Genomic DNA, 24,088 nt, shown 5'->3' with positions numbered 1-24,088 from the left:
CATTACTCAAAGAAAACCCCAAAAACCAATGCATGATAGGAATAAACAGGTAACTTTCTTTGGAGTGGAAGCGGAGAGATCGCACCAGATGCCAATTCTAGATGTTATCACACCTGTGGTCACTGCAGCAGCAGGTGAATCCACTTTGTCCAAAAGGGATCTATTCCATTCAATTGCAAATGATCTAGATAAGACAGAGAACTGCAGCACGGGGACATAGCCGAGTTGGTCAGGTTGAGTGGTGATGAGTTTGCTATTTGGATGAATAAAGAAAGTCAAAAGTGTGAAAGATAAAAAACAAAAGGAGGAAGTGTGAAAAGTGAATGGGCCAAATTGAGGTGCATATGAAGACGTATGCTTTCTTCCAATTCATTAAATCGGGCTAATATGAATCAGGTGAATTGAGTTCTGCTTTTGGAAACTGGGTTAAGAAGGGGTGCACCGTTCCTGGAGGTACTGCAATACCAGGTCAATGCGTGGAGTGGACAGAGCAAGCTCTTTTTCCATCTCCCTGTTCTAAAAATCCATTTAATATATGGTCCCCAGATAGGGGACGTATCAGATATTAAACTGATAAGAACAGATACTACACTTGATCTTAGCCAAAAGGCCGAGAAGCGATAACCAGAATTGGTTTGGGCCTCGAGTGGCACCCTGGCCTATGCCGGACACATCTTAGGGAGAGAGAGCGAGAGGGAGACAAACCCACGCCTACACAAGACATTTTGTCACCCAAGCCAACCCTTGAAAAGGCTGCTTTGCAGAGCCAAAACAAGAAGAATGGTGCGTTTTGCAGCCGCCGCCCACTGCAATGAATCTGAATAACTCCTCCTTTAGGGCGCAAGCAACTCCCCTCCCCCTTGCAGTCTTTCCAATTCACGATACAAAAAGACGGACAGGACAGGTTGCCTGACTTTCCGTCACTGCCACCCTTTGCCATCCTTACCCGTAGAAAGCCCTTTCATCATCCCCAAACCCTAATCTTTTCCCTTTCCTTCCCAGCCCCCAAACCCTGCCCTCTGTACCTTTCTCACCACCCGCTTCCCTTCTCCTGTCATCCCCCTACCACCCGGGAAAAAAAGAGATTGCCCCCTCCTTCCACTAGCCCACCCTCCCACCCAAAGAACAACTTCTTCTGCGCAGCTTGTTTTCTAGGCAGCAGCGCTATTGTGATGTCATCGGGGGGCATTGTGACAAGCCGCCAGTGTTCCGTCTCTTCATGTTGTGCACAGTTCAAACGGAAAATACATCAACAGGCAGACTACAGAAAAGCTTACTATCAAAGGTTAGAGGGGGGCTTTCTCAGAGGGCTTTTTACAGTTTTTCTATTCCCAATTAGCCGTTTAAGTGTACTTATTGAAAGTAGTAATTCTTTCATAGGCCGCCCTTTCTTAGTATTTGACGTTCCTTATATTGCGGTATGAGGCTTCGCAGTAGGTTGCAAACATTCATCACCCATGACTGTCCCCAATTGAGCTCAGAAGCTCAATGTCTATCATGACCTCTCTTTTAGAATGTCCAAGAGCAAGCAAACTATTCCTCCAGGAGAGGGCGCCAACAGACTACTAAAGAGATCATCATTACTCAAAGAAAACCCCAAAAACCAATGCATGATAGGAATAAACAGGTAACTTTCTTTGGAGTGGAAGCGGAGAGATCGCACCAGATGCCAATTCTAGATGTTATCACACCTGTGGTCACTGCAGCAGCAGGTGAATCCACTTTGTCCAAAAGGGATCTATTCCATTCAATTGCAAATGATCTAGATAAGACAGAGAACTGCAGCACGGGGACATAGCCGAGTTGGTCAGGTTGAGTGGTGATGAGTTTGCTATTTGGATGAATAAAGAAAGTCAAAAGTGTGAAAGATAAAAAACAAAAGGAGGAAGTGTGAAAAGTGAATGGGCCAAATTGAGGTGCATATGAAGACGTATGCTTTCTTCCAATTCATTAAATCGGGCTAATATGAATCAGGTGAATTGAGTTCTGCTTTTGGAAACTGGGTTAAGAAGGGGTGCACCGTTCCTGGAGGTACTGCAATACCAGGTCAATGCGTGGAGTGGACAGAGCAAGCTCTTTTTCCATCTCCCTGTTCTAAAAATCCATTTAATATATGGTCCCCAGATAGGGGACGTATCAGATATTAAACTGATAAGAACAGATACTACACTTGATCTTAGCCAAAAGGCCGAGAAGCGATAACCAGAATTGGTTTGGGCCTCGAGTGGCACCCTGGCCTATGCCGGACACATCTTAGGGAGAGAGAGCGAGAGGGAGACAAACCCACGCCTACACAAGACATTTTGTCACCCAAGCCAACCCTTGAAAAGGCTGCTTTGCAGAGCCAAAACAAGAAGAATGGTGCGTTTTGCAGCCGCCGCCCACTGCAATGAATCTGAATAACTCCTCCTTTAGGGCGCAAGCAACTCCCCTCCCCCTTGCAGTCTTTCCAATTCACGATACAAAAAGACGGACAGGACAGGTTGCCTGACTTTCCGTCACTGCCACCCTTTGCCATCCTTACCCGTAGAAAGCCCTTTCATCATCCCCAAACCCTAATCTTTTCCCTTTCCTTCCCAGCCCCCAAACCCTGCCCTCTGTACCTTTCTCACCACCCGCTTCCCTTCTCCTGTCATCCCCCTACCACCCGGGAAAAAAAGAGATTGCCCCCTCCTTCCACTAGCCCACCCTCCCACCCAAAGAACAACTTCTTCTGCGCAGCTTGTTTTCTAGGCAGCAGCGCTATTGTGATGTCATCGGGGGGCATTGTGACAAGCCGCCAGTGTTCCGTCTCTTCATGTTGTGCACAGTTCAAACGGAAAATACATCAACAGGCAGACTACAGAAAAGCTTACTATCAAAGGTTAGAGGGGGGCTTTCTCAGAGGGCTTTTTACAGTTTTTCTATTCCCAATTAGCCGTTTAAGTGTACTTATTGAAAGTAGTAATTCTTTCATAGGCCGCCCTTTCTTAGTATTTGACGTTCCTTATATTGCGGTATGAGGCTTCGCAGTAGGTTGCAAACATTCATCACCCATGACTGTCCCCAATTGAGCTCAGAAGCTCAATGTCTATCATGACCTCTCTTTTAGAATGTCCAAGAGCAAGCAAACTATTCCTCCAGGAGAGGGCGCCAACAGACTACTAAAGAGATCATCATTACTCAAAGAAAACCCCAAAAACCAATGCATGATAGGAATAAACAGGTAACTTTCTTTGGAGTGGAAGCGGAGAGATCGCACCAGATGCCAATTCTAGATGTTATCACACCTGTGGTCACTGCAGCAGCAGGTGAATCCACTTTGTCCAAAAGGGATCTATTCCATTCAATTGCAAATGATCTAGATAAGACAGAGAACTGCAGCACGGGGACATAGCCGAGTTGGTCAGGTTGAGTGGTGATGAGTTTGCTATTTGGATGAATAAAGAAAGTCAAAAGTGTGAAAGATAAAAAACAAAAGGAGGAAGTGTGAAAAGTGAATGGGCCAAATTGAGGTGCATATGAAGACGTATGCTTTCTTCCAATTCATTAAATCGGGCTAATATGAATCAGGTGAATTGAGTTCTGCTTTTGGAAACTGGGTTAAGAAGGGGTGCACCGTTCCTGGAGGTACTGCAATACCAGGTCAATGCGTGGAGTGGACAGAGCAAGCTCTTTTTCCATCTCCCTGTTCTAAAAATCCATTTAATATATGGTCCCCAGATAGGGGACGTATCAGATATTAAACTGATAAGAACAGATACTACACTTGATCTTAGCCAAAAGGCCGAGAAGCGATAACCAGAATTGGTTTGGGCCTCGAGTGGCACCCTGGCCTATGCCGGACACATCTTAGGGAGAGAGAGCGAGAGGGAGACAAACCCACGCCTACACAAGACATTTTGTCACCCAAGCCAACCCTTGAAAAGGCTGCTTTGCAGAGCCAAAACAAGAAGAATGGTGCGTTTTGCAGCCGCCGCCCACTGCAATGAATCTGAATAACTCCTCCTTTAGGGCGCAAGCAACTCCCCTCCCCCTTGCAGTCTTTCCAATTCACGATACAAAAAGACGGACAGGACAGGTTGCCTGACTTTCCGTCACTGCCACCCTTTGCCATCCTTACCCGTAGAAAGCCCTTTCATCATCCCCAAACCCTAATCTTTTCCCTTTCCTTCCCAGCCCCCAAACCCTGCCCTCTGTACCTTTCTCACCACCCGCTTCCCTTCTCCTGTCATCCCCCTACCACCCGGGAAAAAAAGAGATTGCCCCCTCCTTCCACTAGCCCACCCTCCCACCCAAAGAACAACTTCTTCTGCGCAGCTTGTTTTCTAGGCAGCAGCGCTATTGTGATGTCATCGGGGGGCATTGTGACAAGCCGCCAGTGTTCCGTCTCTTCATGTTGTGCACAGTTCAAACGGAAAATACATCAACAGGCAGACTACAGAAAAGCTTACTATCAAAGGTTAGAGGGGGGCTTTCTCAGAGGGCTTTTTACAGTTTTTCTATTCCCAATTAGCCGTTTAAGTGTACTTATTGAAAGTAGTAATTCTTTCATAGGCCGCCCTTTCTTAGTATTTGACGTTCCTTATATTGCGGTATGAGGCTTCGCAGTAGGTTGCAAACATTCATCACCCATGACTGTCCCCAATTGAGCTCAGAAGCTCAATGTCTATCATGACCTCTCTTTTAGAATGTCCAAGAGCAAGCAAACTATTCCTCCAGGAGAGGGCGCCAACAGACTACTAAAGAGATCATCATTACTCAAAGAAAACCCCAAAAACCAATGCATGATAGGAATAAACAGGTAACTTTCTTTGGAGTGGAAGCGGAGAGATCGCACCAGATGCCAATTCTAGATGTTATCACACCTGTGGTCACTGCAGCAGCAGGTGAATCCACTTTGTCCAAAAGGGATCTATTCCATTCAATTGCAAATGATCTAGATAAGACAGAGAACTGCAGCACGGGGACATAGCCGAGTTGGTCAGGTTGAGTGGTGATGAGTTTGCTATTTGGATGAATAAAGAAAGTCAAAAGTGTGAAAGATAAAAAACAAAAGGAGGAAGTGTGAAAAGTGAATGGGCCAAATTGAGGTGCATATGAAGACGTATGCTTTCTTCCAATTCATTAAATCGGGCTAATATGAATCAGGTGAATTGAGTTCTGCTTTTGGAAACTGGGTTAAGAAGGGGTGCACCGTTCCTGGAGGTACTGCAATACCAGGTCAATGCGTGGAGTGGACAGAGCAAGCTCTTTTTCCATCTCCCTGTTCTAAAAATCCATTTAATATATGGTCCCCAGATAGGGGACGTATCAGATATTAAACTGATAAGAACAGATACTACACTTGATCTTAGCCAAAAGGCCGAGAAGCGATAACCAGAATTGGTTTGGGCCTCGAGTGGCACCCTGGCCTATGCCGGACACATCTTAGGGAGAGAGAGCGAGAGGGAGACAAACCCACGCCTACACAAGACATTTTGTCACCCAAGCCAACCCTTGAAAAGGCTGCTTTGCAGAGCCAAAACAAGAAGAATGGTGCGTTTTGCAGCCGCCGCCCACTGCAATGAATCTGAATAACTCCTCCTTTAGGGCGCAAGCAACTCCCCTCCCCCTTGCAGTCTTTCCAATTCACGATACAAAAAGACGGACAGGACAGGTTGCCTGACTTTCCGTCACTGCCACCCTTTGCCATCCTTACCCGTAGAAAGCCCTTTCATCATCCCCAAACCCTAATCTTTTCCCTTTCCTTCCCAGCCCCCAAACCCTGCCCTCTGTACCTTTCTCACCACCCGCTTCCCTTCTCCTGTCATCCCCCTACCACCCGGGAAAAAAAGAGATTGCCCCCTCCTTCCACTAGCCCACCCTCCCACCCAAAGAACAACTTCTTCTGCGCAGCTTGTTTTCTAGGCAGCAGCGCTATTGTGATGTCATCGGGGGGCATTGTGACAAGCCGCCAGTGTTCCGTCTCTTCATGTTGTGCACAGTTCAAACGGAAAATACATCAACAGGCAGACTACAGAAAAGCTTACTATCAAAGGTTAGAGGGGGGCTTTCTCAGAGGGCTTTTTACAGTTTTTCTATTCCCAATTAGCCGTTTAAGTGTACTTATTGAAAGTAGTAATTCTTTCATAGGCCGCCCTTTCTTAGTATTTGACGTTCCTTATATTGCGGTATGAGGCTTCGCAGTAGGTTGCAAACATTCATCACCCATGACTGTCCCCAATTGAGCTCAGAAGCTCAATGTCTATCATGACCTCTCTTTTAGAATGTCCAAGAGCAAGCAAACTATTCCTCCAGGAGAGGGCGCCAACAGACTACTAAAGAGATCATCATTACTCAAAGAAAACCCCAAAAACCAATGCATGATAGGAATAAACAGGTAACTTTCTTTGGAGTGGAAGCGGAGAGATCGCACCAGATGCCAATTCTAGATGTTATCACACCTGTGGTCACTGCAGCAGCAGGTGAATCCACTTTGTCCAAAAGGGATCTATTCCATTCAATTGCAAATGATCTAGATAAGACAGAGAACTGCAGCACGGGGACATAGCCGAGTTGGTCAGGTTGAGTGGTGATGAGTTTGCTATTTGGATGAATAAAGAAAGTCAAAAGTGTGAAAGATAAAAAACAAAAGGAGGAAGTGTGAAAAGTGAATGGGCCAAATTGAGGTGCATATGAAGACGTATGCTTTCTTCCAATTCATTAAATCGGGCTAATATGAATCAGGTGAATTGAGTTCTGCTTTTGGAAACTGGGTTAAGAAGGGGTGCACCGTTCCTGGAGGTACTGCAATACCAGGTCAATGCGTGGAGTGGACAGAGCAAGCTCTTTTTCCATCTCCCTGTTCTAAAAATCCATTTAATATATGGTCCCCAGATAGGGGACGTATCAGATATTAAACTGATAAGAACAGATACTACACTTGATCTTAGCCAAAAGGCCGAGAAGCGATAACCAGAATTGGTTTGGGCCTCGAGTGGCACCCTGGCCTATGCCGGACACATCTTAGGGAGAGAGAGCGAGAGGGAGACAAACCCACGCCTACACAAGACATTTTGTCACCCAAGCCAACCCTTGAAAAGGCTGCTTTGCAGAGCCAAAACAAGAAGAATGGTGCGTTTTGCAGCCGCCGCCCACTGCAATGAATCTGAATAACTCCTCCTTTAGGGCGCAAGCAACTCCCCTCCCCCTTGCAGTCTTTCCAATTCACGATACAAAAAGACGGACAGGACAGGTTGCCTGACTTTCCGTCACTGCCACCCTTTGCCATCCTTACCCGTAGAAAGCCCTTTCATCATCCCCAAACCCTAATCTTTTCCCTTTCCTTCCCAGCCCCCAAACCCTGCCCTCTGTACCTTTCTCACCACCCGCTTCCCTTCTCCTGTCATCCCCCTACCACCCGGGAAAAAAAGAGATTGCCCCCTCCTTCCACTAGCCCACCCTCCCACCCAAAGAACAACTTCTTCTGCGCAGCTTGTTTTCTAGGCAGCAGCGCTATTGTGATGTCATCGGGGGGCATTGTGACAAGCCGCCAGTGTTCCGTCTCTTCATGTTGTGCACAGTTCAAACGGAAAATACATCAACAGGCAGACTACAGAAAAGCTTACTATCAAAGGTTAGAGGGGGGCTTTCTCAGAGGGCTTTTTACAGTTTTTCTATTCCCAATTAGCCGTTTAAGTGTACTTATTGAAAGTAGTAATTCTTTCATAGGCCGCCCTTTCTTAGTATTTGACGTTCCTTATATTGCGGTATGAGGCTTCGCAGTAGGTTGCAAACATTCATCACCCATGACTGTCCCCAATTGAGCTCAGAAGCTCAATGTCTATCATGACCTCTCTTTTAGAATGTCCAAGAGCAAGCAAACTATTCCTCCAGGAGAGGGCGCCAACAGACTACTAAAGAGATCATCATTACTCAAAGAAAACCCCAAAAACCAATGCATGATAGGAATAAACAGGTAACTTTCTTTGGAGTGGAAGCGGAGAGATCGCACCAGATGCCAATTCTAGATGTTATCACACCTGTGGTCACTGCAGCAGCAGGTGAATCCACTTTGTCCAAAAGGGATCTATTCCATTCAATTGCAAATGATCTAGATAAGACAGAGAACTGCAGCACGGGGACATAGCCGAGTTGGTCAGGTTGAGTGGTGATGAGTTTGCTATTTGGATGAATAAAGAAAGTCAAAAGTGTGAAAGATAAAAAACAAAAGGAGGAAGTGTGAAAAGTGAATGGGCCAAATTGAGGTGCATATGAAGACGTATGCTTTCTTCCAATTCATTAAATCGGGCTAATATGAATCAGGTGAATTGAGTTCTGCTTTTGGAAACTGGGTTAAGAAGGGGTGCACCGTTCCTGGAGGTACTGCAATACCAGGTCAATGCGTGGAGTGGACAGAGCAAGCTCTTTTTCCATCTCCCTGTTCTAAAAATCCATTTAATATATGGTCCCCAGATAGGGGACGTATCAGATATTAAACTGATAAGAACAGATTTTTGATTTAATGAAGCTTTCCAAAGCACCGCAAAAAATGCATGACCGAAGTCACACCAAAAACAGTGCAAAGGCTAGGATTCGTGTGGACCCCTCCGTGAGGAGAGGGTCCCCAAAAATCAACCCCGTCCCTCCGAGCCAGAAGGCCACAGCAAGGGTCAGGGATCTTCGGTGCTCCCCCAAGCCGAAGCCTGGTTGAGCCTTGTCGTTGCTCCCAGCGTCCACCCAGGCATCTTACCCAAGTGGAGTAGAGAGCTACTAGTTGTTGGTTTCGCAGCCGAAACTGCCCGGACCGTCAACCGGTGTTGGTTTCTCAGCCCAAGGCTAACCGGACCTCCAACCGGGTGTTGGTTTCTCAGCCGAAGCTGACCCGGACCTCCAACCGGGTGTTGGTTTCTCAGCCGAAGCTGACCCAGACCTCCAACCGGGTGTTGGTTTCTCAGCCGAAGCTGACCCGGACCTCCAACCGGGTGTTGGTTTCTCAGCCCAAAGCTGAACGGACCTCCGACCATGATTATAAAAATTTTCCTTCCTAGCCAGAAGGCCGGGATAGAGCAATATGCTCAGAAAGTATGAAAGGGCAAGGTACGGTGTGCTACAGAGCCCAAGGCTCGCCGGGGTCCCAAGCCAGCAAGCTCAGACTCACTCCAGGGTCGTCAGTCCTGGGGCACATTGCACCATAGCCCCCACACTTACTCAGTCTAATAGCCTCGATCCTGGTAGGGCCATGTTTTCCTCTAGATGAATATACTATACATTAAGAGTACTAGCAAGCGCAACCTTCCAGTGTGCATTGCATCTGCCGAGCCTCACAGATACTACACTTGATCTTAGCCAAAAGGCCGAGAAGCGATAACCAGAATTGGTTTGGGCCTCGAGTGGCACCCTGGCCTATGCCGGACACATCTTAGGGAGAGAGAGCGAGAGGGAGACAAACCCACGCCTACACAAGACATTTTGTCACCCAAGCCAACCCTTGAAAAGGCTGCTTTGCAGAGCCAAAACAAGAAGAATGGTGCGTTTTGCAGCCGCCGCCCACTGCAATGAATCTGAATAACTCCTCCTTTAGGGCGCAAGCAACTCCCCTCCCCCTTGCAGTCTTTCCAATTCACGATACAAAAAGACGGACAGGACAGGTTGCCTGACTTTCCGTCACTGCCACCCTTTGCCATCCTTACCCGTAGAAAGCCCTTTCATCATCCCCAAACCCTAATCTTTTCCCTTTCCTTCCCAGCCCCCAAACCCTGCCCTCTGTACCTTTCTCACCACCCGCTTCCCTTCTCCTGTCATCCCCCTACCACCCGGGAAAAAAAGAGATTGCCCCCTCCTTCCACTAGCCCACCCTCCCACCCAAAGAACAACTTCTTCTGCGCAGCTTGTTTTCTAGGCAGCAGCGCTATTGTGATGTCATCGGGGGGCATTGTGACAAGCCGCCAGTGTTCCGTCTCTTCATGTTGTGCACAGTTCAAACGGAAAATACATCAACAGGCAGACTACAGAAAAGCTTACTATCAAAGGTTAGAGGGGGGCTTTCTCAGAGGGCTTTTTACAGTTTTTCTATTCCCAATTAGCCGTTTAAGTGTACTTATTGAAAGTAGTAATTCTTTCATAGGCCGCCCTTTCTTAGTATTTGACGTTCCTTATATTGCGGTATGAGGCTTCGCAGTAGGTTGCAAACATTCATCACCCATGACTGTCCCCAATTGAGCTCAGAAGCTCAATGTCTATCATGACCTCTCTTTTAGAATGTCCAAGAGCAAGCAAACTATTCCTCCAGGAGAGGGCGCCAACAGACTACTAAAGAGATCATCATTACTCAAAGAAAACCCCAAAAACCAATGCATGATAGGAATAAACAGGTAACTTTCTTTGGAGTGGAAGCGGAGAGATCGCACCAGATGCCAATTCTAGATGTTATCACACCTGTGGTCACTGCAGCAGCAGGTGAATCCACTTTGTCCAAAAGGGATCTATTCCATTCAATTGCAAATGATCTAGATAAGACAGAGAACTGCAGCACGGGGACATAGCCGAGTTGGTCAGGTTGAGTGGTGATGAGTTTGCTATTTGGATGAATAAAGAAAGTCAAAAGTGTGAAAGATAAAAAACAAAAGGAGGAAGTGTGAAAAGTGAATGGGCCAAATTGAGGTGCATATGAAGACGTATGCTTTCTTCCAATTCATTAAATCGGGCTAATATGAATCAGGTGAATTGAGTTCTGCTTTTGGAAACTGGGTTAAGAAGGGGTGCACCGTTCCTGGAGGTACTGCAATACCAGGTCAATGCGTGGAGTGGACAGAGCAAGCTCTTTTTCCATCTCCCTGTTCTAAAAATCCATTTAATATATGGTCCCCAGATAGGGGACGTATCAGATATTAAACTGATAAGAACAGAAACTACACTTGATCTTAGCCAAAAGGCCGAGAAGCGATAACCAGAATTGGTTTGGGCCTCGAGTGGCACCCTGGCCTATGCCGGACACATCTTAGGGAGAGAGAGCGAGAGGGAGACAAACCCACGCCTACACAAGACATTTTGTCACCCAAGCCAACCCTTGAAAAGGCTGCTTTGCAGAGCCAAAACAAGAAGAATGGTGCGTTTTGCAGCCGCCGCCCACTGCAATGAATCTGAATAACTCCTCCTTTAGGGCGCAAGCAACTCCCCTCCCCCTTGCAGTCTTTCCAATTCACGATACAAAAAGACGGACAGGACAGGTTGCCTGACTTTCCGTCACTGCCACCCTTTGCCATCCTTACCCGTAGAAAGCCCTTTCATCATCCCCAAACCCTAATCTTTTCCCTTTCCTTCCCAGCCCCCAAACCCTGCCCTCTGTACCTTTCTCACCACCCGCTTCCCTTCTCCTGTCATCCCCCTACCACCCGGGAAAAAAAGAGATTGCCCCCTCCTTCCACTAGCCCACCCTCCCACCCAAAGAACAACTTCTTCTGCGCAGCTTGTTTTCTAGGCAGCAGCGCTATTGTGATGTCATCGGGGGGCATTGTGACAAGCCGCCAGTGTTCCGTCTCTTCATGTTGTGCACAGTTCAAACGGAAAATACATCAACAGGCAGACTACAGAAAAGCTTACTATCAAAGGTTAGAGGGGGGCTTTCTCAGAGGGCTTTTTACAGTTTTTCTATTCCCAATTAGCCGTTTAAGTGTACTTATTGAAAGTAGTAATTCTTTCATAGGCCGCCCTTTCTTAGTATTTGACGTTCCTTATATTGCGGTATGAGGCTTCGCAGTAGGTTGCAAACATTCATCACCCATGACTGTCCCCAATTGAGCTCAGAAGCTCAATGTCTATCATGACCTCTCTTTTAGAATGTCCAAGAGCAAGCAAACTATTCCTCCAGGAGAGGGCGCCAACAGACTACTAAAGAGATCATCATTACTCAAAGAAAACCCCAAAAACCAATGCATGATAGGAATAAACAGGTAACTTTCTTTGGAGTGGAAGCGGAGAGATCGCACCAGATGCCAATTCTAGATGTTATCACACCTGTGGTCACTGCAGCAGCAGGTGAATCCACTTTGTCCAAAAGGGATCTATTCCATTCAATTGCAAATGATCTAGATAAGACAGAGAACTGCAGCACGGGGACATAGCCGAGTTGGTCAGGTTGAGTGGTGATGAGTTTGCTATTTGGATGAATAAAGAAAGTCAAAAGTGTGAAAGATAAAAAACAAAAGGAGGAAGTGTGAAAAGTGAATGGGCCAAATTGAGGTGCATATGAAGACGTATGCTTTCTTCCAATTCATTAAATCGGGCTAATATGAATCAGGTGAATTGAGTTCTGCTTTTGGAAACTGGGTTAAGAAGGGGTGCACCGTTCCTGGAGGTACTGCAATACCAGGTCAATGCGTGGAGTGGACAGAGCAAGCTCTTTTTCCATCTCCCTGTTCTAAAAATCCATTTAATATATGGTCCCCAGATAGGGGACGTATCAGATATTAAACTGATAAGAACAGATACTACACTTGATCTTAGCCAAAAGGCCGAGAAGCGATAACCAGAATTGGTTTGGGCCTCGAGTGGCACCCTGGCCTATGCCGGACACATCTTAGGGAGAGAGAGCGAGAGGGAGACAAACCCACGCCTACACAAGACATTTTGTCACCCAAGCCAACCCTTGAAAAGGCTGCTTTGCAGAGCCAAAACAAGAAGAATGGTGCGTTTTGCAGCCGCCGCCCACTGCAATGAATCTGAATAACTCCTCCTTTAGGGCGCAAGCAACTCCCCTCCCCCTTGCAGTCTTTCCAATTCACGATACAAAAAGACGGACAGGACAGGTTGCCTGACTTTCCGTCACTGCCACCCTTTGCCATCCTTACCCGTAGAAAGCCCTTTCATCATCCCCAAACCCTAATCTTTTCCCTTTCCTTCCCAGCCCCCAAACCCTGCCCTCTGTACCTTTCTCACCACCCGCTTCCCTTCTCCTGTCATCCCCCTACCACCCGGGAAAAAAAGAGATTGCCCCCTCCTTCCACTAGCCCACCCTCCCACCCAAAGAACAACTTCTTCTGCGCAGCTTGTTTTCTAGGCAGCAGCGCTATTGTGATGTCATCGGGGGGCATTGTGACAAGCCGCCAGTGTTCCGTCTCTTCATGTTGTGCACAGTTCAAACGGAAAATACATCAACAGGCAGACTACAGAAAAGCTTACTATCAAAGGTTAGAGGGGGGCTTTCTCAGAGGGCTTTTTACAGTTTTTCTATTCCCAATTAGCCGTTTAAGTGTACTTATTGAAAGTAGTAATTCTTTCATAGGCCGCCCTTTCTTAGTATTTGACGTTCCTTATATTGCGGTATGAGGCTTCGCAGTAGGTTGCAAACATTCATCACCCATGACTGTCCCCAATTGAGCTCAGAAGCTCAATGTCTATCATGACCTCTCTTTTAGAATGTCCAAGAGCAAGCAAACTATTCCTCCAGGAGAGGGCGCCAACAGACTACTAAAGAGATCATCATTACTCAAAGAAAACCCCAAAAACCAATGCATGATAGGAATAAACAGGTAACTTTCTTTGGAGTGGAAGCGGAGAGATCGCACCAGATGCCAATTCTAGATGTTATCACACCTGTGGTCACTGCAGCAGCAGGTGAATCCACTTTGTCCAAAAGGGATCTATTCCATTCAATTGCAAATGATCTAGATAAGACAGAGAACTGCAGCACGGGGACATAGCCGAGTTGGTCAGGTTGAGTGGTGATGAGTTTGCTATTTGGATGAATAAAGAAAGTCAAAAGTGTGAAAGATAAAAAACAAAAGGAGGAAGTGTGAAAAGTGAATGGGCCAAATTGAGGTGCATATGAAGACGTATGCTTTCTTCCAATTCATTAAATCGGGCTAATATGAATCAGGTGAATTGAGTTCTGCTTTTGGAAACTGGGTTAAGAAGGGGTGCACCGTTCCTGGAGGTACTGCAATACCAGGTCAATGCGTGGAGTGGACAGAGCAAGCTCTTTTTCCATCTCCCTGTTCTAAAAATCCATTTAATATATGGTCCCCAGATAGGGGACGTATCAGATATTAAACTGATAAGAACAGATACTACACTTGATCTTAGCCAAAAGGCCGAGAAGCGATAACCAGAATTGGTTTGGGCCTCGAGTGGCACCCTGGCCTATGCCGGACACATCTTAGGGAGAGAGAGCGAGAGGGAGACAAACCCACGCCTACACAAGACATTTTGTCACCCAAGCCAACCCTTGAAAAGGCTGCTTTGCAGAGCCAAAACAAGAAGAATGGTGCGTTTTGCAGCCGCCGCCCACTGCAATGAATCTGAATAACTCCTCCTTTAGGGCGCAAGCAACTCCCCTCCCCCTTGCAGTCTTTCCAATTCACGATACAAAAAGACGGACAGGACAGGTTGCCTGACTTTCCGTCACTGCCACCCTTTGCCATCCTTACCCGTAGAAAGCCCTTTCATCATCCCCAAACCCTAATCTTTTCCCTTTCCTTCCCAGCCCCCAAACCCTGCCCTCTGTACCTTTCTCACCACCCGCTTCCCTTCTCCTGTCATCCCCCTACCACCCGGGAAAAAAAGAGATTGCCCCCTCCTTCCACTAGCCCACCCTCCCACCCAAAGAACAACTTCTTCTGCGCAGCTTGTTTTCTAGGCAGCAGCGCTATTGTGATGTCATCGGGGGGCATTGTGACAAGCCGCCAGTGTTCCGTCTCTTCATGTTGTGCACAGTTCAAACGGAAAATACATCAACAGGCAGACTACAGAAAAGCTTACTATCAAAGGTTAGAGGGGGGCTTTCTCAGAGGGCTTTTTACAGTTTTTCTATTCCCAATTAGCCGTTTAAGTGTACTTATTGAAAGTAGTAATTCTTTCATAGGCCGCCCTTTCTTAGTATTTGACGTTCCTTATATTGCGGTATGAGGCTTCGCAGTAGGTTGCAAACATTCATCACCCATGACTGTCCCCAATTGAGCTCAGAAGCTCAATGTCTATCATGACCTCTCTTTTAGAATGTCCAAGAGCAAGCAAACTATTCCTCCAGGAGAGGGCGCCAACAGACTACTAAAGAGATCATCATTACTCAAAGAAAACCCCAAAAACCAATGCATGATAGGAATAAACAGGTAACTTTCTTTGGAGTGGAAGCGGCGAGATCGCACCAGATGCCAATTCTAGATGTTATCACACCTGTGGTCACTGCAGCAGCAGGTGAATCCACTTTGTCCAAAAGGGATCTATTCCATTCAATTGCAAATGATCTAGATAAGACAGAGAACTGCAGCACGGGGACATAGCCGAGTTGGTCAGGTTGAGTGGTGATGAGTTTGCTATTTGGATGAATAAAGAAAGTCAAAAGTGTGAAAGATAAAAAACAAAAGGAGGAAGTGTGAAAAGTGAATGGGCCAAATTGAGGTGCATATGAAGACGTATGCTTTCTTCCAATTCATTAAATCGGGCTAATATGAATCAGGTGAATTGAGTTCTGCTTTTGGAAACTGGGTTAAGAAGGGGTGCACCGTTCCTGGAGGTACTGCAATACCAGGTCAATGCGTGGAGTGGACAGAGCAAGCTCTTTTTCCATCTCCCTGTTCTAAAAATCCATTTAATATATGGTCCCCAGATAGGGGACGTATCAGATATTAAACTGATAAGAACAGATACTACACTTGATCTTAGCCAAAAGGCCGAGAAGCGATAACCAGAATTGGTTTGGGCCTCGAGTGGCACCCTGGCCTATGCCGGACACATCTTAGGGAGAGAGAGCGAGAGGGAGACAAACCCACGCCTACACAAGACATTTTGTCACCCAAGCCAACCCTTGAAAAGGCTGCTTTGCAGAGCCAAAACAAGAAGAATGGTGCGTTTTGCAGCCGCCGCCCACTGCAATGAATCTGAATAACTCCTCCTTTAGGGCGCAAGCAACTCCCCTCCCCCTTGCAGTCTTTCCAATTCACGATACAAAAAGACGGACAGGACAGGTTGCCTGACTTTCCGTCACTGCCACCCTTTGCCATCCTTACCCGTAGAAAGCCCTTTCATCATCCCCAAACCCTAATCTTTTCCCTTTCCTTCCCAGCCCCCAAACCCTGCCCTCTGTACCTTTCTCACCACCCGCTTCCCTTCTCCTGTCATCCCCCTACCACCCGGGAAAAAAAGAGATTGCCCCCTCCTTCCACTAGCCCACCCTCCCACCCAAAGAACAACTTCTTCTGCGCAGCTTGTTTTCTAGGCAGCAGCGCTATTGTGATGTCATCGGGGGGCATTGTGACAAGCCGCCAGTGTTCCGTCTCTTCATGTTGTGCACAGTTCAAACGGAAAATACATCAACAGGCAGACTACAGAAAAGCTTACTATCAAAGGTTAGAGGGGGGCTTTCTCAGAGGGCTTTTTACAGTTTTTCTATTCCCAATTAGCCGTTTAAGTGTACTTATTGAAAGTAGTAATTCTTTCATAGGCCGCCCTTTCTTAGTATTTGACGTTCCTTATATTGCGGTATGAGGCTTCGCAGTAGGTTGCAAACATTCATCACCCATGACTGTCCCCAATTGAGCTCAGAAGCTCAATGTCTATCATGACCTCTCTTTTAGAATGTCCAAGAGCAAGCAAACTATTCCTCCAGGAGAGGGCGCCAACAGACTACTAAAGAGATCATCATTACTCAAAGAAAACCCCAAAAACCAATGCATGATAGGAATAAACAGGTAACTTTCTTTGGAGTGGAAGCGGAGAGATCGCACCAGATGCCAATTCTAGATGTTATCACACCTGTGGTCACTGCAGCAGCAGGTGAATCCACTTTGTCCAAAAGGGATCTATTCCATTCAATTGCAAATGATCTAGATAAGACAGAGAACTGCAGCACGGGGACATAGCCGAGTTGGTCAGGTTGAGTGGTGATGAGTTTGCTATTTGGATGAATAAAGAAAGTCAAAAGTGTGAAAGATAAAAAACAAAAGGAGGAAGTGTGAAAAGTGAATGGGCCAAATTGAGGTGCATATGAAGACGTATGCTTTCTTCCAATTCATTAAATCGGGCTAATATGAATCAGGTGAATTGAGTTCTGCTTTTGGAAACTGGGTTAAGAAGGGGTGCACCGTTCCTGGAGGTACTGCAATACCAGGTCAATGCGTGGAGTGGACAGAGCAAGCTCTTTTTCCATCTCCCTGTTCTAAAAATCCATTTAATATATGGTCCCCAGATAGGGGACGTATCAGATATTAAACTGATAAGAACAGATACTACACTTGATCTTAGCCAAAAGGCCGAGAAGCGATAACCAGAATTGGTTTGGGCCTCGAGTGGCACCCTGGCCTATGCCGGACACATCTTAGGGAGAGAGAGCGAGAGGGAGACAAACCCACGCCTACACAAGACATTTTGTCACCCAAGCCAACCCTTGAAAAGGCTGCTTTGCAGAGCCAAAACAAGAAGAATGGTGCGTTTTGCAGCCGCCGCCCACTGCAATGAATCTGAATAACTCCTCCTTTAGGGCGCAAGCAACTCCCCTCCCCCTTGCAGTCTTTCCAATTCACGATACAAAAAGACGGACAGGACAGGTTGCCTGACTTTCCGTCACTGCCACCCTTTGCCATCCTTACCCGTAGAAAGCCCTTTCATCATCCCCAAACCCTAATCTTTTCCCTTTCCTTCCCAGCCCCCAAACCCTGCCCTCTGTACCTTTCTCACCACCCGCTTCCCTTCTCCTGTCATCCCCCTACCACCCGGGAAAAAAAGAGATTGCCCCCTCCTTCCACTAGCCCACCCTCCCACCCAAAGAACAACTTCTTCTGCGCAGCTTGTTTTCTAGGCAGCAGCGCTATTGTGATGTCATCGGGGGGCATTGTGACAAGCCGCCAGTGTTCCGTCTCTTCATGTTGTGCACAGTTCAAACGGAAAATACATCAACAGGCAGACTACAGAAAAGCTTACTATCAAAGGTTAGAGGGGGGCTTTCTCAGAGGGCTTTTTACAGTTTTTCTATTCCCAATTAGCCGTTTAAGTGTACTTATTGAAAGTAGTAATTCTTTCATAGGCCGCCCTTTCTTAGTATTTGACGTTCCTTATATTGCGGTATGAGGCTTCGCAGTAGGTTGCAAACATTCATCACCCATGACTGTCCCCAATTGAGCTCAGAAGCTCAATGTCTATCATGACCTCTCTTTTAGAATGTCCAAGAGCAAGCAAACTATTCCTCCAGGAGAGGGCGCCAACAGACTACTAAAGAGATCATCATTACTCAAAGAAAACCCCAAAAACCAATGCATGATAGGAATAAACAGGTAACTTTCTTTGGAGTGGAAGCGGAGAGATCGCACCAGATGCCAATTCTAGATGTTATCACACCTGTGGTCACTGCAGCAGCAGGTGAATCCACTTTGTCCAAAAGGGATCTATTCCATTCAATTGCAAATGATCTAGATAAGACAGAGAACTGCAGCACGGGGACATAGCCGAGTTGGTCAGGTTGAGTGGTGATGAGTTTGCTATTTGGATGAATAAAGAAAGTCAAAAGTGTGAAAGATAAAAAACAAAAGGAGGAAGTGTGAAAAGTGAATGGGCCAAATTGAGGTGCATATGAAGACGTATGCTTTCTTCCAATTCATTAAATCGGGCTAATATGAATCAGGTGAATTGAGTTCTGCTTTTGGAAACTGGGTTAAGAAGGGGTGCACCGTTCCTGGAGGTACTGCAATACCAGGTCAATGCGTGGAGTGGACAGAGCAAGCTCTTTTTCCATCTCCCTGTTCTAAAAATCCATTTAATATATGGTCCCCAGATAGGGGACGTATCAGATATTAAACTGATAAGAACAGATTTTTTGATTTAATGAAGCTTTCCAAAGCACCACAAAAAATGCATGACCGAAGTCACACCAAAAACAGTGCAAAGGCTAGGATTCGTGTGGACCCCACCGTGAGGAGAGGGTCCCCAAAAATCAACCCCGTCCCTCCGAGCCAGAAGGCCACAGCAAGGGTCAGGGATCTTCGGTGCTCCCCCAAGCCGAAGCCTGGTTGAGCCTTGTCGTTGCTCCCAGCGTCCACCCAGGCATCTTACCCAAGTGGAGTAGAGAGCTACTAGTTATTGGTTTCACAGCCGAAACTGCCCGGACCGTCAACCGGTGTTGGTTTCTCAGCCCAAGGCTAACCGGACCTCCAACCGGGTGTTGGTTTCTCAGCCGAAGCTGACCCAGACCTCCAACCGGGTGTTGGTTTCTCAGCCGAAGCTGACCCGGACCTCCAACCGGGTGTTAGTTTCTCAGCCCAAAGCTGATAAGAACAGATACTACACTTGATCTTAGCCAAAAGGCCGAGAAGCGATAACCAGAATTGGTTTGGGCCTCGAGTGGCACCCTGGCCTATGCCGGACACATCTTAGGGAGAGAGAGCGAGAGGGAGACAAACCCACGCCTACACAAGACATTTTGTCACCCAAGCCAACCCTTGAAAAGGCTGCTTTGCAGAGCCAAAACAAGAAGAATGGTGCGTTTTGCAGCCGCCGCCCACTGCAATGAATCTGAATAACTCCTCCTTTAGGGCGCAAGCAACTCCCCTCCCCCTTGCAGTCTTTCCAATTCACGATACAAAAAGACGGACAGGACAGGTTGCCTGACTTTCCGTCACTGCCACCCTTTGCCATCCTTACCCGTAGAAAGCCCTTTCATCATCCCCAAACCCTAATCTTTTCCCTTTCCTTCCCAGCCCCCAAACCCTGCCCTCTGTACCTTTCTCACCACCTTCCCTTCTCCTGTCATCCCCCTACCACCCGGGAAAAAAAGAGATTGCCCCCTCCTTCCACTAGCCCACCCTCCCACCCAAAGAACAACTTCTTCTGCGCAGCTTGTTTTCTAGGCAGCAGCGCTATTGTGATGTCATCGGGGGGCATTGTGACAAGCCGCCAGTGTTCCGTCTCTTCATGTTGTGCACAGTTCAAACGGAAAATACATCAACAGGCAGACTACAGAAAAGCTTACTATCAAAGGTTAGAGGGGGGCTTTCTCAGAGGGCTTTTTACAGTTTTTCTATTCCCAATTAGCCGTTTAAGTGTACTTATTGAAAGTAGTAATTCTTTCATAGGCCGCCCTTTCTTAGTATTTGACGTTCCTTATATTGCGGTATGAGGCTTCGCAGTAGGTTGCAAACATTCATCACCCATGACTGTCCCCAATTGAGCTCAGAAGCTCAATGTCTATCATGACCTCTCTTTTAGAATGTCCAAGAGCAAGCAAACTATTCCTCCAGGAGAGGGCGCCAACAGACTACTAAAGAGATCATCATTACTCAAAGAAAACCCCAAAAACCAATGCATGATAGGAATAAACAGGTAACTTTCTTTGGAGTGGAAGCGGAGAGATCGCACCAGATGCCAATTCTAGATGTTATCACACCTGTGGTCACTGCAGCAGCAGGTGAATCCACTTTGTCCAAAAGGGATCTATTCCATTCAATTGCAAATGATCTAGATAAGACAGAGAACTGCAGCACGGGGACATAGCCGAGTTGGTCAGGTTGAGTGGTGATGAGTTTGCTATTTGGATGAATAAAGAAAGTCAAAAGTGTGAAAGATAAAAAACAAAAGGAGGAAGTGTGAAAAGTGAATGGGCCAAATTGAGGTGCATATGAAGACGTATGCTTTCTTCCAATTCATTAAATCGGGCTAATATGAATCAGGTGAATTGAGTTCTGCTTTTGGAAACTGGGTTAAGAAGGGGTGCACCGTTCCTGGAGGTACTGCAATACCAGGTCAATGCGTGGAGTGGACAGAGCAAGCTCTTTTTCCATCTCCCTGTTCTAAAAATCCATTTAATATATGGTCCCCAGATAGGGGACGTATCAGATATTAAACTGATAAGAACAGATACTACACTTGATCTTAGCCAAAAGGCCGAGAAGCGATAACCAGAATTGGTTTGGGCCTCGAGTGGCACCCTGGCCTATGCCGGACACATCTTAGGGAGAGAGAGCGAGAGGGAGACAAACCCACGCCTACACAAGACATTTTGTCACCCAAGCCAACCCTTGAAAAGGCTGCTTTGCAGAGCCAAAACAAGAAGAATGGTGCGTTTTGCAGCCGCCGCCCACTCTGCAATGAATCTGAATAACTCCTCCTTTAGGGCGCAAGCAACTCCCCTCCCCCTTGCAGTCTTTCCAATTCACGATACAAAAAGACGGACAGGACAGGTTGCCTGACTTTCCGTCACTGCCACCCTTTGCCATCCTTACCCGTAGAAAGCCCTTTCATCATCCCCAAACCCTAATCTTTTCCCTTTCCTTCCCAGCCCCCAAACCCTGCCCTCTGTACCTTTCTCACCACCCGCTTCCCTTCTCCTGTCATCCCCCTACCACCCGGGAAAAAAAGAGATTGCCCCCTCCTTCCACTAGCCCACCCTCCCACCCAAAGAACAACTTCTTCTGCGCAGCTTGTTTTCTAGGCAGCAGCGCTATTGTGATGTCATCGGGGGGCATTGTGACAAGCCGCCAGTGTTCCGTCTCTTCATGTTGTGCACAGTTCAAACGGAAAATACATCAACAGGCAGACTACAGAAAAGCTTACTATCAAAGGTTAGAGGGGGGCTTTCTCAGAGGGCTTTTTACAGTTTTTCTATTCCCAATTAGCCGTTTAAGTGTACTTATTGAAAGTAGTAATTCTTTCATAGGCCGCCCTTTCTTAGTATTTGACGTTCCTTATATTGCGGTATGAGGCTTCGCAGTAGGTTGCAAACATTCATCACCCATGACTGTCCCCAATTGAGCTCAGAAGCTCAATGTCTATCATGACCTCTCTTTTAGAATGTCCAAGAGCAAGCAAACTATTCCTCCAGGAGAGGGCGCCAACAGACTACTAAAGAGATCATCATTACTCAAAGAAAACCCCAAAAACCAATGCATGATAGGAATAAACAGGTAACTTTCTTTGGAGTGGAAGCGGAGAGATCGCACCAGATGCCAATTCTAGATGTTATCACACCTGTGGTCACTGCAGCAGCAGGTGAATCCACTTTGTCCAAAAGGGATCTATTCCATTCAATTGCAAATGATCTAGATAAGACAGAGAACTGCAGCACGGGGACATAGCCGAGTTGGTCAGGTTGAGTGGTGATGAGTTTGCTATTTGGATGAATAAAGAAAGTCAAAAGTGTGAAAGATAAAAAACAAAAGGAGGAAGTGTGAAAAGTGAATGGGCCAAATTGAGGTGCATATGAAGACGTATGCTTTCTTCCAATTCATTAAATCGGGCTAATATGAATCAGGTGAATTGAGTTCTGCTTTTGGAAACTGGGTTAAGAAGGGGTGCACCGTTCCTGGAGGTACTGCAATACCAGGTCAATGCGTGGAGTGGACAGAGCAAGCTCTTTTTCCATCTCCCTGTTCTAAAAATCCATTTAATATATGGTCCCCAGATAGGGGACGTATCAGATATTAAACTGATAAGAACAGATACTACACTTGATCTTAGCCAAAAGGCCGAGAAGCGATAACCAGAATTGGTTTGGGCCTCGAGTGGCACCCTGGCCTATGCCGGACACATCTTAGGGAGAGAGAGCGAGAGGGAGACAAACCCACGCCTACACAAGACATTTTGTCACCCAAGCCAACCCTTGAAAAGGCTGCTTTGCAGAGCCAAAACAAGAAGAATGGTGCGTTTTGCAGCCGCCGCCCACTGCAATGAATCTGAATAACTCCTCCTTTAGGGCGCAAGCAACTCCCCTCCCCCTTGCAGTCTTTCCAATTCACGATACAAAAAGACGGACAGGACAGGTTGCCTGACTTTCCGTCACTGCCACCCTTTGCCATCCTTACCCGTAGAAAGCCCTTTCATCATCCCCAAACCCTAATCTTTTCCCTTTCCTTCCCAGCCCCCAAACCCTGCCCTCTGTACCTTTCTCACCACCCGCTTCCCTTCTCCTGTCATCCCCCTACCACCCGGGAAAAAAAGAGATTGCCCCCTCCTTCCACTAGCCCACCCTCCCACCCAAAGAACAACTTCTTCTGCGCAGCTTGTTTTCTAGGCAGCAGCGCTATTGTGATGTCATCGGGGGGCATTGTGACAAGCCGCCAGTGTTCCGTCTCTTCATGTTGTGCACAGTTCAAACGGAAAATACATCAACAGGCAGACTACAGAAAAGCTTACTATCAAAGGTTAGAGGGGGGCTTTCTCAGAGGGCTTTTTACAGTTTTTCTATTCCCAATTAGCCGTTTAAGTGTACTTATTGAAAGTAGTAATTCTTTCATAGGCCGCCCTTTCTTAGTATTTGACGTTCCTTATATTGCGGTATGAGGCTTCGCAGTAGGTTGCAAACATTCATCACCCATGACTGTCCCCAATTGAGCTCAGAAGCTCAATGTCTATCATGACCTCTCTTTTAGAATGTCCAAGAGCAAGCAAACTATTCCTCCAGGAGAGGGCGCCAACAGACTACTAAAGAGATCATCATTACTCAAAGAAAACCCCAAAAACCAATGCATGATAGGAATAAACAGGTAACTTTCTTTGGAGTGGAAGCGGAGAGATCGCACCAGATGCCAATTCTAGATGTTATCACACCTGTGGTCACTGCAGCAGCAGGTGAATCCACTTTGTCCAAAAGGGATCTATTCCATTCAATTGCAAATGATCTAGATAAGACAGAGAACTGCAGCACGGGGACATAGCCGAGTTGGTCAGGTTGAGTGGTGATGAGTTTGCTATTTGGATGAATAAAGAAAGTCAAAAGTGTGAAAGATAAAAAACAAAAGGAGGAAGTGTGAAAAGTGAATGGGCCAAATTGAGGTGCATATGAAGACGTATGCTTTCTTCCAATTCATTAAATCGGGCTAATATGAATCAGGTGAATTGAGTTCTGCTTTTGGAAACTGGGTTAAGAAGGGGTGCACCGTTCCTGGAGGTACTGCAATACCAGGTCAATGCGTGGAGTGGACAGAGCAAGCTCTTTTTCCATCTCCCTGTTCTAAAAATCCATTTAATATATGGTCCCCAGATAGGGGACGTATCAGATATTAAACTGATAAGAACAGATACTACACTTGATCTTAGCCAAAAGGCCGAGAAGCGATAACCAGAATTGGTTTGGGCCTCGAGTGGCACCCTGGCCTATGCCGGACACATCTTAGGGAGAGAGAGCGAGAGGGAGACAAACCCACGCCTA

General features: G+C 46.7%; 15 non-coding genes and 2 pseudogenes across 15 annotated transcripts; all 17 read right to left on the bottom strand.

Moving 5' to 3' along the window:
* Nucleotides 1-431: 431 nt before the first annotated feature.
* Nucleotides 432-622, bottom strand: LOC142285029 (U2 spliceosomal RNA). Its single transcript, XR_012746460.1, has one exon. It is a non-coding gene; the product is annotated as a U2 spliceosomal RNA (small nuclear RNA).
* A 1,387-nt stretch (nt 623-2,009) lies between these two features.
* Nucleotides 2,010-2,200, bottom strand: LOC142285028 (U2 spliceosomal RNA). The gene has a single exon (XR_012746459.1). It is a non-coding gene; the product is annotated as a U2 spliceosomal RNA (small nuclear RNA).
* Nucleotides 2,201-3,587: 1,387 nt separating this feature from the next.
* LOC142285027 (U2 spliceosomal RNA) lies at nt 3,588-3,778 on the bottom strand. The gene has a single exon (XR_012746458.1). It is a non-coding gene; the product is annotated as a U2 spliceosomal RNA (small nuclear RNA).
* A 1,387-nt stretch (nt 3,779-5,165) lies between these two features.
* Nucleotides 5,166-5,356, bottom strand: LOC142285026 (U2 spliceosomal RNA). Its single transcript, XR_012746456.1, has one exon. It is a non-coding gene; the product is annotated as a U2 spliceosomal RNA (small nuclear RNA).
* Nucleotides 5,357-6,743: 1,387 nt separating this feature from the next.
* Nucleotides 6,744-6,934, bottom strand: LOC142285025 (U2 spliceosomal RNA). The gene has a single exon (XR_012746455.1). It is a non-coding gene; the product is annotated as a U2 spliceosomal RNA (small nuclear RNA).
* A 1,387-nt stretch (nt 6,935-8,321) lies between these two features.
* Nucleotides 8,322-8,514, bottom strand: LOC142284976 (U2 spliceosomal RNA). The gene has a single exon (XR_012746417.1). It is a non-coding gene; the product is annotated as a U2 spliceosomal RNA (small nuclear RNA).
* A 688-nt stretch (nt 8,515-9,202) lies between these two features.
* On the bottom strand, nt 9,203-9,329 carry LOC142284990 (U2 spliceosomal RNA; annotated as a pseudogene).
* A 1,387-nt stretch (nt 9,330-10,716) lies between these two features.
* Nucleotides 10,717-10,907, bottom strand: LOC142284971 (U2 spliceosomal RNA). The gene has a single exon (XR_012746414.1). It is a non-coding gene; the product is annotated as a U2 spliceosomal RNA (small nuclear RNA).
* Nucleotides 10,908-12,294: 1,387 nt separating this feature from the next.
* On the bottom strand, nt 12,295-12,485 carry LOC142285024 (U2 spliceosomal RNA). Its single transcript, XR_012746454.1, has one exon. It is a non-coding gene; the product is annotated as a U2 spliceosomal RNA (small nuclear RNA).
* Nucleotides 12,486-13,872: 1,387 nt separating this feature from the next.
* On the bottom strand, nt 13,873-14,063 carry LOC142285023 (U2 spliceosomal RNA). Its single transcript, XR_012746453.1, has one exon. It is a non-coding gene; the product is annotated as a U2 spliceosomal RNA (small nuclear RNA).
* Nucleotides 14,064-15,450: 1,387 nt separating this feature from the next.
* Nucleotides 15,451-15,641, bottom strand: LOC142285021 (U2 spliceosomal RNA). The gene has a single exon (XR_012746451.1). It is a non-coding gene; the product is annotated as a U2 spliceosomal RNA (small nuclear RNA).
* Nucleotides 15,642-17,028: 1,387 nt separating this feature from the next.
* Nucleotides 17,029-17,219, bottom strand: LOC142285020 (U2 spliceosomal RNA). Its single transcript, XR_012746450.1, has one exon. It is a non-coding gene; the product is annotated as a U2 spliceosomal RNA (small nuclear RNA).
* A 1,387-nt stretch (nt 17,220-18,606) lies between these two features.
* On the bottom strand, nt 18,607-18,800 carry LOC142284980 (U2 spliceosomal RNA). The gene has a single exon (XR_012746421.1). It is a non-coding gene; the product is annotated as a U2 spliceosomal RNA (small nuclear RNA).
* A 349-nt stretch (nt 18,801-19,149) lies between these two features.
* Nucleotides 19,150-19,263, bottom strand: LOC142284984 (U2 spliceosomal RNA; annotated as a pseudogene).
* A 1,384-nt stretch (nt 19,264-20,647) lies between these two features.
* On the bottom strand, nt 20,648-20,838 carry LOC142285019 (U2 spliceosomal RNA). Its single transcript, XR_012746449.1, has one exon. It is a non-coding gene; the product is annotated as a U2 spliceosomal RNA (small nuclear RNA).
* A 1,389-nt stretch (nt 20,839-22,227) lies between these two features.
* On the bottom strand, nt 22,228-22,418 carry LOC142285018 (U2 spliceosomal RNA). Its single transcript, XR_012746448.1, has one exon. It is a non-coding gene; the product is annotated as a U2 spliceosomal RNA (small nuclear RNA).
* A 1,387-nt stretch (nt 22,419-23,805) lies between these two features.
* Nucleotides 23,806-23,996, bottom strand: LOC142285017 (U2 spliceosomal RNA). The gene has a single exon (XR_012746447.1). It is a non-coding gene; the product is annotated as a U2 spliceosomal RNA (small nuclear RNA).
* Between the last annotated feature and the right edge of the window lie 92 nt (nt 23,997-24,088).

The sequence above is a fragment of the Anomaloglossus baeobatrachus genome, unplaced genomic scaffold (genome assembly GCF_048569485.1).
Source record: "Anomaloglossus baeobatrachus isolate aAnoBae1 unplaced genomic scaffold, aAnoBae1.hap1 Scaffold_586, whole genome shotgun sequence".
In the NCBI taxonomy this organism is placed as follows: Eukaryota; Metazoa; Chordata; class Amphibia; order Anura; family Aromobatidae; genus Anomaloglossus; species Anomaloglossus baeobatrachus.
This window is presented reverse-complemented; position numbering and strand designations above follow the sequence as displayed.